The sequence below is a fragment of the Lacerta agilis genome, chromosome 13, assembly GCF_009819535.1.
Source record: "Lacerta agilis isolate rLacAgi1 chromosome 13, rLacAgi1.pri, whole genome shotgun sequence".
Classification (NCBI taxonomy): domain Eukaryota; kingdom Metazoa; phylum Chordata; class Lepidosauria; order Squamata; family Lacertidae; genus Lacerta; species Lacerta agilis.
This window is the reverse complement of record NC_046324.1, coordinates 30,279,383-30,291,332: the sequence shown is the minus strand read 5'-3', so window position 1 is coordinate 30,291,332 and position 11,950 is coordinate 30,279,383.

The following is an 11,950-nucleotide window of genomic DNA, read 5'->3' as shown; positions in this document are numbered from 1 at the left end:
TTCCTCCTCTGTTCCTGTTCCCTCAGCTTCTGCTTCAGTGGCTGTTGAGGGCAGCGATATCTGGCAGAAAAGGGAGTCAGTTGCTCAACATGTCCCATTTTGTCCCCGGGAGGGAAAAACCACCAAGCCCGATATTCCCGAGCACAGCAAGTGCCAAAGCCACTTCTGGCTCCTCACTTCTGGCGGTTGAAAGCCTTCCAAGAGGTGCTTTCTTTATTATTTTTTAATTAGCTGCAAGGAACGAAACAGGCAGGACTCAGCCAAACAAGCAGGACAAAATGTGCTGGGACAGGCCGCTTGCCTGACTTGCAGAAATCAGTCACAACTCAACAGAGCGAGTGCATTCGGCCCCTTCTAATAAGACACATTATCCCTGTTTTGGAAGACATAGCTTTAGATGGTGCTGAGCCGGTCAAGCAACGCTGCCTGCAGAGCAGGTGCAAAAGGAAGGGTCAAGTCTTATTAACATTTACTCAGGTTTATGAACAAACCTTATTTATTCATGCCCATTAATTTCAATAGGTCTACTCTGTGTAGGACTAATCCCAAATGCAATCTGAAGTGTGTGTGTTTCGTAATGGCTCAGTTGGTTAGAGCATGGTGCTGATAATAATGCCAAGGTTGGTGGTTCGATCCCCGTGTGGTACGGCTGCATATTCCTGCATTGCGGGGGGGTTGAACTGGATGGTCCTCAGGATCACTTCCAACTCTACAATTCTATGATAAATCTTTTCTATGTGCGTGAGAGAGAGCTCAAGGTGGCATGCATTGTCCTCCTCATTTAATCTCTACAACAACCCTGTGATGTAGTCTAGGCTGAGAGATAGTGACTGGCTCAAGGTCGCCCAGTGAGCTGCATGAATGAGTGGGGGTTGCACTCTTGTCTCTCCCAGGCCCTAGTCCAACACTCTAATCACTATGACACTTCTTTTTTGGGGGGGTGAGAATAAGGGTCAAGGGGTTTGTGAAATAATGCATCACCCAGAGAAAGTGAACAGAGAGAAGTTTCTCTCCCTTTCTCACAATAGAACCCAGTGAGGTCACCTAATGAAGGTGAGCATTGGAAGATTCAGGACAGAGAAAAGGAAGTTGTTCACCCCACACAAGCTGAGCCATGGCAGGGATGGGTATCCAAACACCCGCTTCTTAAGGGGAAATCTTCACAGCATAGCCATTGTCTCTTAGGCATTAAAATCCCCCCCCCCCATTGTGTCCCACAAATCCATTGCCAGCAGGACTGCAGAAGAGGAACCAGAAGTTCCGTTCTGGAAAGCACAGATGGGAAGAATCCACATTTATACTTCTCTGTTCAGTAAGATTAAGGAAGAATCATTCTTTTCTTTTCTTTTTCAGATTCCCTTGTCCGGGCATCATTTCAGGTGGGGTTCTTGTTCCTTTCAAAGAACAATGAGTGCTCTTCAAAGCAGGGGCAGCATCTCTTCCTGGGGAACGCCCCTCTCGTTCCTGACATCTCTTTCCTCATTCACCTGTTCCCCTGGAAGTTTTCAAAAGTTTTAGGGTGAGCAGCATGGGGAAGTGCACAGGGGCCTCCAGGCCCATTGGAAGTCGGATGTTGTGATCCTGTTAGGATAACCATGGACATGTTGCTGTAAAAAGAGGAAATGCATCAATGAAAAAGAAAATGAAATAAAATAAAAATAAAATGAAGACGCAGATTTGCATGGAATTTGCACCTGCTCATTTATCTGTACAGATGCAAATTTAGAAATAGTTACAATGGCCTTGTTTGCACACTATACATTTAAAGCAGTATCATACCACAACAGTTAGGGTTCCCCTCTTGGGAAGAACTATAGTTTGTTAAAGGTGCTGGGAGTTGTTAGGAGACCCCAGTTCCCCTCAAGGAGCTACAATTCCCAGAGTGCATTAACAGTCAATCCCTCTTCCCGGGTAACTCTGGAAATCGCAACTGTGAGGGGCATAGGGGGTTTCTCAACAATGCTCAGCAGTCTGAATAAACTACATTTCCCAGCATTCTTTGCAGGGGGAACCATGACTGTTTAAAAGTGACATGATGCTGCTTGAAACGTATAGTGCAGAAGAGGCCTATAACAAGAATAATATTACAGTATTTATTTGGTTGTGTACACACCATTCATTTAAAGCGCATTCAGAGCACACTCCCCTCCCTTAAGATCCTGGGAACCATAGTTCACTCCTCACAGAGTTACAATTCCCAGCACCCTTAAGCAACTCCAGTTCCCAGGATGAATTGCAGGGTGGGTGTGTGGGTGTGTCTTAAATATACTTTAAATGCATGGTGTGTATGTAGCCCCACCTCTTTCTCTCTCACTATAGTCTATCTCACCTTAGTGAGGAAGCCTGTGCCCAGGTGCTTGTTCAGTCTGATGTTCATGTGCTCATGCCTGAGGGGCAACTACAACAGCCTCTCACCCACCGGATCTCCCTCCGACTACCAGCAGTGGTGTAGTGGTTAAGAGTGGTAGACCCATAATCTGGGGAACCGGGTTCGCGTCTCCGCTCCTCCACATGCAGCTGCTGGGTGACCTTGGGCTAGTCACACTTCTCTGAAGTCTCTCAGTCTCACTCACCTCACAGAGTGTTTGTTGTGGGGGAGGAAGGGAAAGGAGAATGTTAGCCGCTTTGAGACTCCTTTGGGTAGTGATAAAGCGGGATATCAAATCCAAACTCTTCTTCTTCTTCTTCTTCTTCTTCTTCTTCTTCTTCTTCTTCTTCTTCTTCTTCTTCTTCTTCTTCTTCGGGTTCTGTATCTACACTCTTCTTCTTCTTCTTCTTCTTCTTCTTCTTCTTCTTCTTCTTCTTCTTCTTCTTCGGGTTCTGTATCTACAAACCACATTGACAGCAGACATTGCCTTTCAAATAAAGAACCGTCCTCCCTAACGCAGGACACACGGCCACTTTAGATTAGGAAAACTATGGGGCATGTTCTCCAGAGTGGGATTAGTTTTAAAACAATGGTTTATTTGGCAAAGAAACAGTTTGGTCTGTGTGCATTCCAAATCAAACTGCAATCGGTGCGGGGTGCAGCTCGCTAATTCCTACCACTGAGTGGGGATCAACAAGACAATGCTTCTCTCTCTCTCTCTCTCTCTCTCTCTCTCTCTCTCTCTCTCTCCAGGGCAAAGTTTGAGGCTGGTCCCTCCTTACTTCCACAGTGCAATGCCCACACAGGTGAAAATGGGTGGCAGCAGAGCCCGGTTGGATCACCCTGTCAGTACTCGGTCCTTTTCCTAGCTGGGATTCCAAAATACGAAGCGGGGGTGACGTGCCAGTACCATGATGATGTTGATGATTCCAGAAGTGTCTCGGCGAAAGGGGACCGTCTGGAATTCCACCCCTCTGCCACACATGTGATCAGGCATTCAGAGTGCCGCAATTAGTTGTCGGTTCTGTAGCCTGGCATTTTTCTGTCCAATTAATTCTTTTATAGTGGACCGGATAAAGGGAGACAAAGGCCTTGCAAGCGGTAATGAATCATTAACATTCAGCAGCGCTCTCTCACTCTCTCTCCCTCTCTCTCTCTCTCAATCCCTTGGCATCCCACCAGAGACTGGTCATGCCTTGCATTCATTCCATGTGCGCCGGTGAAACTTATTTTAAAAAAGAGAAAGCAAGTGAAAAGGAAGAGAAGAAATGACAAACTTCCTCCTTTCCCAGAGAGAAACTGCCACTTCCTTGCACCGTCGCGGGAGACTCTGCTGGGCCCATTTGATGCATGCAGGGCCTGAGCTGGTCGGAGGCAGCAGGCATTGCCTCTAACCTGGCAAAGACCCTGTTCCAAGAGAAAGCCAGGATTTAATTAGTTGGCCCCTTCCTGCGTTTGGGCCCTGGTAACTGCCCGTCCTTTGACAACCTCCAGCGCCAGTCATGAACAGGGAGCTGGCTAGAATCACACTGGAGAGTGTGTAGGTTAGAGTTGGTGGTTCTGATTGATTAGGTAAGGAAATTAAATGTCCGTTGTTTTATTCGATTGGGGGTGGGGAAAGTTTTTCAGCCTGAGAGCCGCGCTGCTTTCTGGGCAGCTGGCTGAGGGCCACATGTCATCAGTGGGTGGAGCTCAAGGCAAAAGCTGGTGGAGCAATGGATATAAAGGTTACCTTTCTACCAGGGGCGCCATTTCACCCTCAGGATTGTGGGCGCCTGCTGCCATAATGGGGACATCCAATGTCACGCCTGACGTACAACGTTGCGTCACATTTTTGGAGGGGGGCTCCTCCGAAAATGTGACACGATGTGCATTGTGCGTGTGGCGTCACACGAACTATGTAATTCTTCTTTCTTTCTTTCTTTCTTTCTTTCGCAATCACTCATAGCCAAGTAAGATTGTCTTCCATAAACACAGTTTTAACAGTGATTCCATAAGTGACTGTGGAGGCCAATTCTGGATCCACACATCCTTCCACAGTGGGGACATAGGTTTCCGAGTTGATCACGGTGAGGGTTTGCCAAACGTGCCTTCCTCTCAGCACGTTTCTCCCTTTCGTCCTGAGTTCAAGAGTCTTCAAAGCCCATGACACCTTTGGTAAAGGGCGTTCTCCAATTGGAGCGCTCACAGGCCAGTGTTTCCCAGTTGTCAGTTTTTATACTACTTTTTTAAAGATTTGCCTTGAGAGAGTCTTTGAACCTCTTTTGTTGACTACCAGCATTACGCTTTCCATTTTTAAGTTCAGAATAGAGTAGTTGCTTTGAAAGATGATAATCAGGTATTCACACAACATGACCAGTCCAACAAAGTTGATGTTGAATAATCATTGCTTTGGCACTGGTGATCTTTGCTTCTTCCAGTACACTGGCATTAGTGTACTGCATTATGTGCAGGCGTGTGTGTTGTGGCAGCGATGGCTACTCTCCCTCCTCTCTCCTCACCCAGCAAGGCACCCTCTTCCGTGGGGAGGGGCCTTCCCCCGCCCCCTGGAAAAGGGTACCTTGCTCAGTGGCTGCGGAAGGCGGGGCTGGACTGCTCCTCTCTTGGAGGCAGTGCTGCTGCCGCCTGCCGGCTTTGCTCATTGAATTTGTTAATGCCCAGTTCCCACAATCCCGCAGTTATATTATTGTGGGTGCCCAAGCACCCATGGCTCCCTGGAGTTGGCTCCTATGCTTTGTACAATAGGCTAGTGGTGCACCCACCCACCCTTCTCTATCCTCCATCCAGGCGAGCAAGAGGCATCGTCAGAGTTCAAGGACACAGTCCAGTCAGGCAAAAACACTCAAGGAGGGTGTGAAGAAAGCTGGGTGAGGGCTGTGGCCTGAGGAGAGTTTTGTGGGCCGGTAGAAGGCCAACAGGGCAACATTTGGCTCCTTGGCTACAAATTCCCCGCCCTGACCTAAGGGATTACTACGTTCCAAGGATTTCCAGTTGCTGACTACTGCATTCCAGCACCTCACTTTTTTTGCCTTGAAAACATCTAAATGATTTTTTCTTTGACTGAAGCAATGTTTTCAGTTACACCCAACAGGTCTGTGCCACACGGAATGATCAGCCCCCAAAGGTAATGATTGGTCAGTAAACAGGATGTCACCAGTTGCCCTCCTTTCATTTAACTACATTTTATTCCAGGCTGCATTCTCCGTCGGAGTGATGTCCATGCTTGGCAGATACCAAGTTTGAATTTTGGCTATAGTTCCCATCTCATGGCTACCAAAACAAGGCCAGGAGAAGGAGAGAACAGTGCAGATTTGATTCCTCTCTGTTGCACGTGGCTTATTGTTTTGCTCGCTGCCTTGAAATGTAAATTACACAGAAGTCTTTCATTCTAAGTTCTCCATTTCCTTCCCCTGGAAGTTGAAATCCAAATGGGAGTGGCAGTAGAATATTAATGAATGGTGCTGTGTTTAAGAAAAGGGACTTTCCCCCTGTTATCAGGAAGAAATCTAAAAAATCGTCAATGAAACACGTTTCCTCTTTCTTTGTTCTCAATGCTACACCTGTGTTGCTGAAACAGAAGGCTTATTTTGATTTCTCCAAATACAGTTGGGGATGGGGAGAAAAAAGAGGAACTTTAATAATTCCTTGCTGATTTTTTTCCCTTGCAGGCTGAGCTCAACACCTAATAGTGTTTTTAAGCTTAGGAGAACCAGATTTGCTTAATATATCAAATAACAGGATTATCATTTTTTAAATGGATATTTAATAGATAACTTCTTCATATACACTCACATCCTATGAAGGATTAGAAATGTTTGCAAATGGGTAAAATATAGAAGATCCACTGAAGAGGGGTAGGGGGACCTTGGGATGATAGGGGTGGTGGCTGAAAACAAAGTCCTAGCCAGGTTTGGGCTGAATTCCAAATAGCTGGTGGAAACGTCAAGCCATAATAAGATTCTTATAAGGAAAGCGCTCTGTGTATGCTCAGAAGCACCCTCCTCTCTCTATAGATAACTATGGAAAATAAATGGATGAACCTGCAAGTGAACTGCAATGTCCAAGGCCGGCTTCCTCAACCTCGGCTGTCCAGATGTTTGAGACTACAGTTCCCATCATCCCTGACCACTGGTCCTGCTAGCTAGGGATTATGGGAGTTGTAGGCCAAAAACATCTGGACGGCCGAGGTTGAGGAAGCCTGGTCCACAAAATCCACCATCTCCCCACACAGTGTTACCCAATATTTGCATGCAGAAAGGGCTGAGAGAGACCTCCTTTCTTAAACCCCAGAGAGCCATTGCTTGACAATATAGAATGGGACAAGTGCAAACCTTGCTTCACCTCATGTGAGGTGGCCCCACTGCCCCCCTCGCAGCAATCTGTGCCCTGGTGGCAGCTTCCTCCATAGCCTTAATGTTGGCTCTGGGGCCATCTTGCCCAGGCCCTGCTCTGAGAAGATTCTGCCCACCACTAACCCTCATATGAATTGTGTGGGATGATGTAATAATCATGTGACAAGTTACCTAATTAATCATCTAACCTTCTGCCACAGTGGACAGCCAGACGAATGACATCATTTTTGTCAGGAGCCAAACTGCAGGAGAATGGAAACAGAGGTGCAGGTGACGGACGCAATTTGGAACAGAATTTCACACCATCTTACATCCTCAAGTGACAAAATAATTCGATGGGCCCTGAGTAAGATGTTCCTTGAGGAAATAGGTGGGGAGAGACCACATGGACTGCTTTGCCTCAAACAGCAATATGCCTTGTTATCTCCCTGATAGAACCACTGTAAGCAGCTTCCTTTGCATCCCTGGGCATATTAAAAAGCAGTTGGTTCTGGGAGCTGGGAACTTTAATTTCCCACAGTGCCCCAGAGCCAGCCCCTGATGACACCTACTACAGCTCGCCAAAGTTATTAACCACTTTTTTTATTTACTGTTGGCCATCTGGAGACCAAAGCTAATCCCAGGTCTTGCAGCCCCCAACAGGAAGCCCGAAGTTTCCCCCTACCTAATCAATCAGTTTTATTGCGTGTGTACAGTCCACAGACCAATTACAGAAAGTCTGTGGAGTTAAGAGCAGCGTGCTCATTTCAGATTATTGAGATTGTATAAAACAAGGCTTGATAATAAGTGGCCCTCCCAAAGTTCTTGGGATATCCATCAGCCCCAGTCACGTATGACCAGTGGTTAGGGACGGAGCACAGGTTTGCCTCCCTTCCTGTTTCTTCTTTTTAGAATTCTATCTCACACTTCTTCCCACTACTTTTCTTGCATTTATATCCCCAACTTCCCTCTGTCATGGAACCACAGGTTCCCAGACAGTCTCCAGGTATTCACCAAATATTGTGTACATGGTTCTCCCTTGGTTTTATCTTCACAACAACCCTGTGAAGTAGTTTAGACTGAGAGACTCTGACCTGCCCAAGGTCACCCAGTTTGCTTCGTGGCCAAGTGGGATTTGAACCCAGCTCCCCTACTTGCTCTCTGTAGTTCTAATTGGCTGGGATAGGTAAAGATCTGAAAGGGTGTGGCTGCCATTGAACTCTGGTCCTGCTTGTGGGCTTCTTCCCTTTGGGACATTTGTTTGGCCACTGTGGGGACAGGATGCTAGAGTACCGGTAGGTGGGCCCACTTTGGCCTGATCCAGCAGCCAGACTCTACTTATGTTCTTGCAACAGTTCTGGTGCTCAGCTCAGTTCACATTTACCATTCCTGCCTAGGTATTGGCATAAGCCATGCTGGAAACTCCCCAACATGTCCTTAGGGGACAGGACATACAACTACTTAAGAATCAGTCCACTGTCTGCATCTTAAGACCTGCAGGCTGTTCCAAAGCACACCCAGCTGCCAGCTTTTTTCTTTTTATGGGAGGGTGGGTGGAACCAGGGGCAGGTTTCACCCGATCATGGGGGTGGAATTTGGTGAGGCTTTGGCAGATCAAGTAGGTTTTGATACATTTGGAGCCTAGTGAATAAGGATGCAGAGTCAGACTATCTAGCTCACCACTGTCTACATTGACACAGGGATGCAGGTGGTGCTGTGGTCTGAACCACTGAGCCTCTTGGGCTTGCTGATCGGAAGGACCATGTGACGGTGTGAGCTCCAGTTGCTCTGTCCCAGCTTCTGCCAACCTAGCAGTTCAAAAGCACACCAGTGCAAGTAGATAAATAGGTACCGCTATGCCGGGAAGCTAAATGGCGTTTCCATGCGCTTTGGCTTCTGTCAGTGTTCCGTTGTGCCAGAAGTGGTTTAGTCATGCTGGCCACATGATCCAGAAAGCTGTCTGTGGACAAACGTCGGTTCACTTGGCTTGAAGCAAGATAAGTGCCGCACCCCATAGGGGACTCCCTTTGACTGGACTTAACTGTCCAGGGGTCATTTACCTAATCACCTTTTTATACTGACTGGGAACAGCTCTCCAGGGTTTCAGACTTACTTACCCATAGGAACATAGGAAGCTACACCAAGTCAGACCATTGGTCCATATAGCTCAGCATCGTCTACACAAGGGATGGTGACCCTGTGGTCTACAACTCCCATCTGCCTTGGCAGTATAGCCACTAGTTGGGGTATGTTTGGATCTGTAGTCCAGCAACATCTGGAGGGCTAGATTCCCTGTGCTTGGTCTACACTGGTGAAGACAGATGTCTTTCCTAACCCTGCCTGGAGATGCTGAGCAGTGGGAGAACTCCTGGCTTCTTGACCAGGCATGAAACACACCTGCTTAGATGTATGAGGTTCAACAAGATGGGATGCAGAGGAAATCTAAGGACCAAATCATTCTTCCTTGAGCAGGGGTGGCAAATCTACAGTCCTCCAGACCACAACTCCTATCATTCATGACAACTGACCATGGTGGCGAAGGCTGGGTGTTACTCTAAGGACATCTGGTGAACACCAACCTAGCCAACCCTGCCCTAAAGGCAGACTGGCATTGGGTCTTTCCTTTTCAGCACACATGTTCTCCGTACATTTCCAAGGAAGAGATATGGACACTTGTTGATTCTCTTGAGTGACACAGTGATCAAAAGATGGGGTGTTTGTGGAAAGACCACCAGGGACACTAGGCAGAGGGGCTTCAGAAGCTGCATGCTGTAGTCCACATAGCCAGAGCAGAATCCTTTAAGCATCACTGCATTTTTAAGGAAACCAACCCGATTCACACTTCCTGGATTAGAAACTGAGGAAATGGAAGGGACCGAAAGGGTCTTCTTGTCCTACCAACCACAATGTATGCGGATTAGGGCACAGCTATTCTTTGGATTCTGTACATGTTGGTATTTTTGATTGATTTTTTTTTAAAAGCATCTCCAAATGTGTATGCAAATGCACACTTTGGGTTAAAATGTGTGAAACAGTAAGAATTTGCATGCGTTCTTTTTATTTAAAAATGTAAGAATTGTGTGCATGTGGGAGAGGACAGGCATGTGCATGAGTACACAACAAACTGACTCTAGTTCCAAGGCTGGCAGGTGATGATCTCTACTGCTGGAGAGCAGGGAGGAGGAAGATGTGGCCCTCCAACTCCCATCAGCCCCTGCTAGGGTGGCCAGATGCCCAGGATGATGGGAGCTGCAGTCCAGAAACATGCGGAAAGTCACAGGTTCCCCATTCCTGTTGTAGAGCATTAAATAGGACTGTGTAACATGAGCCCCTTTCCAGGAGTTCCAAATCCATGGACAATGCAAATGTTCTAATGCAGTGCTTCCCAAACTTCCCCCATTGGAACACTTGGAAAATTGACTGATGGTTCTGGTGGGCCCCTGCATTATTTCTCTGCCTGCTGTAACGCACTGCGCTAGCAGCTCTATGGTTTTCTATTGCTTCTCTTTATTTTGTATATGTTAGCACAAATTGCACCCCGTGGAATTAAAATTGCAATACAATTAACTTACAATGTGAGAAATAAGAGAAGCAATAAAAGTAACAAAACAATGCAAGTATTTAATGCAGACATGCTAAGGATGCCCTGAGTGTTGCCCATGGACCAGTTTGAGAACCCCTCTTGTAAAGAACGCAGGTGTGTTGGGGGTGAACCCTCCCTGCCCATAGATTTACCAGCCACTTTTCTGAATGTCTGAGAAGGGTTCAGGCAGGGACAGGGAACCGGCCACCCTTGGGGGTGCTGTTGGGCTACAATTTCCATCATCCCTGAGCACCGGCTGTACTGGTTGATGCAATCTGGACTCCAGCAGCCATGTGGAGGGCCACCAGTCCCCCAGCCATGGTTTGATGCACCTCAACCGTTACAAAAATAGGTAACTGAGTGGCTTCCCTTTGAGATTCGAAAACCCAACATTAAGTGCAAGTGCTCTTAATTTTTTTTTAAGCGTCATCTGGAATGTATGCCAGAAATGGCAATTAAACCTTAGTGTCAATCTATGCCCCAATGAGCCCCCCCCCCAGAAGACAGCCCTGTCAACCAAGGGTTACATTGCACCCCATTTAAATGGAAAGAACATCCCACAGTGCTTGGAAGGGGGGGGGGTAGAACAGCCTTTCATTCCCATGCACAAATGAATATCTTATTTCAATGAATATATCAGCAACTGCTGGATAAAAGGCATTTTTTTTTAATTTTATCAAATGGACCTGTACAAAAGTTAGCAGTACTTAGTCAAAAGCTAGTGAACAGAACAGATAAGACGACCTTCAAACTTTACAGAAAAATAGATTGCATAAGGAGCTGCTGCTGCCCCTCTCCGCTTTGTTCTCCCGCCCCCCCTCCAAATTCCCAAAAGGCAATATGCAAAAAAGAAAGAAAGAAAGAAAGAAGAAACACCTTTCAGCAAAACGGAAACAAAAACAAAAAAACCCCAAGAATATGAAAACGTAGAAAAGATAAGATAACCTCTGAAAGTTTTAAAGATTTATAAAGTTTTCTTTTAAAAGGCACAATGTTACCATTAGAGTTGGATAGTTATTATATGCTCAGCATACAATGGAACAAAACATCAACGAAATATTAGTCTACTTCTAAAAAACTAACCAAAATATAGTGGAGAACGTTTTTTTTATTTTCACAGCTTTGAAGGATGACATCTGGTCCCAAAATAGGCAACATTAAAGTGTAACTCAATCCGTAACTTCTGCTTAAAATGTAATTTCTCAAGAACGAGCTGTGCTCCCAACACAGTCCAAAAATCCAATGATGCCTTCAAATTTAATTTAATGTGTTGAAACTAATTGGCATGGGGAGGGTACGCTTATTGCCATTTTCCTTTTTCCACATTTATGCTGAAGTGGCCTCGCTGGAGAGAGAAGGGAGCTCTTCTAAATTAACATTTGGCCTGTTTTTAACCAATTCCAGGAAGGAACAGACATGAAAAAACCGTAACTAGGAACTGGTTAAGCCCTGTTGATATTTTTGTTTTAAGAGACTCTCGAGACACAATTGATGGATCATTCCAGGACGAGTCCTATGGAGTTTGCCTCCCTCTCCAGTAATACTGGACCTCGGGGGGTAGGTGTTACCTTCCTTTGGATCCCATTGGCAATAGGCTCAGTGTTCCTTCATACAACCGATAATTGCCTTTTTAGGATTCTCAAACTCATGAGGTGGAGAGGGTTACCG